This window comes from Microtus ochrogaster, chromosome 2 (genome assembly GCF_000317375.1).
Source record: "Microtus ochrogaster isolate Prairie Vole_2 chromosome 2, MicOch1.0, whole genome shotgun sequence".
Lineage (NCBI taxonomy): Eukaryota > Metazoa > Chordata > Mammalia > Rodentia > Cricetidae > Microtus > Microtus ochrogaster.
The window spans coordinates 47,565,098-47,567,503 of NC_022010.1; positions in this window are offsets into that span (position 1 = coordinate 47,565,098).

Below are 2,406 nucleotides of genomic sequence, written 5' to 3' on the forward strand. Positions count from 1 at the left end.
GAACTCACAGAGATCCGCCTGCCTCTGCCTCCCAAGTGCTGGGATTAAAGGCGTGCGCCACCACCGCCCGGCTGCAATAATTTTCTAAATATCATTGCTTTACTTCATTTTTTCATCATTATACAGCCAACTGCACATCTCATATCCGTATTCCCCTTCACCTTGCGTGGTTTATGTCTTAAGCAGAAAGGAAATAGTGTGTGCTTAGGAGTTTCAGATGATGAAACCGGCAACAATGACTGTGAATGTTCACTCTTGAGTTTTCTTAATCTTTATTATGGTTAGGCCACAGGATGGGTACAATTTGGAGTACTTATCTACTTTTATGTGTGCATGGCTGAGTGAATGTTAACTGATTGCCTTAGAAGACTGGCCCCGAAGGAAGCAGAGCCATGGGTGTGCCTAACCCCACACGGAGACGTTCCAGTTACATGTTTACACACTGTACAGCTGAATGAACAATTGCACAGAAATAACTAATCGGGAGATATTTTGATGAGAGTGAAAATAAATAAGGGTCCCCCCTACAGTTAGGAGTCCTTTCCATACTTACTACACACTTCGTATAGGAGAAGCACCTGCTAATGATGCAGTGATACTTTCACAAAAGCAGAGAAATAGCTGGGAGCTTAACTGACGAGCTGGCCACTATTTTTCTCTGTCTGATGACAATAATTGCAGGTTGTCATGGGCCGGGTTTCTGTAGGTGTGGTAGATTTAAGCCCAGGAAGGAGCATATTTCTGGGAAATGCCAGTGTAGTCTCTGGGATGCTTCAAGGATAACAGACTTCCCAGTGTAAGCAGTACACCTCGCCAGTAATGAGGAGCTAATCATTCAGCTGCACAGTTTCAGTCCTCAGGACTCACGGGTGATTAGAACAAGGGGGAAAAATTGCGGTAAGTTTTCAGTACAGTCTTGTATTGTCTCCCTAGTCACTCTTGCAATAAGCATTCGTATATGAGGAAAACTGAATGTGATGTGTTAAATGTCAGCCTATTTTTTAATTTTTTTTTTTTAGAAAAATTTCAGCTTTAATTGAGAAAAAAAGGACCGAATTTTAGCAGCCTCTTTGTTATCTGCACTGTCTCAACTTTAAAGGGAGCAATATACTGAATCACAGCAAGATGAATAACTCAGAAGATCCCACTGGGCAGAGACACTTCAAGGTGAGCTTACCATTTCAGCAGAACCTTTTTCGCTTTCATTGTGTGAGTCTGTCTTACCATGTGGCTTGGAATGGCTTCAAATTCATGCTGACTGCAGTACACCCAGTCCGTTTCTGCAGTAACTTCTGGTTTACTATCTTGGAAAGAGCAAGAATGTTTGATTCAAGTAGACTTAATTTGATTCTAGACTTTACTGTGTATTTGAGGTGTTGGACAAATCATTTACTTTCTTTGAACTTCAGTGTTCTCGTTTGTGATGGGGAGGTGGAGGTGACGTCAGGTCTCCAGGGCGGTGAAGACACTATGAGATTTTGTCTGCAGAGAGTCCAGTGTTGTGCCAGTTGTGTGGTAAAATGTGATAAGATAAAAGATGGTTGTCTAGAGCCTGTCAGCTTTCTTTTATTTTTTATTTTTTTATATATACCAATCCCAGTTCCCCCTCCCTCCTCTCCTCCTGCTCCCCCTCCGCCCCCCCCTTCCTTCCCTCCACCTCGCCCTCTCCATTCTTCAGAGAGGGTAAGCCTTCCCTGGGAAGTCAATTAAATCTGTCCCATCATGTCTTTGAGGCAGGATCATGGCCATTCCCCTCCTTCCTCACCGTGCATAGGCTGAGTAAGGTATTTCTCCATAGAGAATGGTCCCCTTTTCTAATACTGGGGAAACAGATCATCACATTTGATATTCACAACAGCAAGTGACCCCCGAGACAGCTTATCCTGCATTGCAGGTGGCTGAGACAAAGCTGAGAGCACCCTAATGATAATGACTCTGGGGAAATTCCTTTCCTTTAATGTTGGATCTAGCTCAGTGGGAAGAAAATTGATATTTTTAGTGCTGGCTTTTATTTCACTTGACTTCGGTGGCTTTCACCTCTTTGGACCTTCAGGATTCTGATAGCTGTTGTGCACATAAAGTCTTGCCACTGTCTCTAAATTTTTACCTGCCTTTTTGCTCCATCTATTCATCCATGTAAGTCTGCCACTTACAAACTGAAACTTTTATCAGGTGTAGTTCTAAGAGCTTAGAATCTGGCAGTGAACAAATGGGAAACTAGCTCTGGATTCCTGGGGAACTTGCTCTAGGAAGGGTGTGGAATAAGCACAAGTAAATAAATTGCGTATCATCTCCAGAGACATCCCAGGGCCTCAGCTTCCTGTCTTTTTTTTTCTCCTTTTTTTTTTATTGAGAAAAAAAAATTTCCGCCTCCTCCCAGCCTCCCACTCCTCCCGCCCTCCCCCC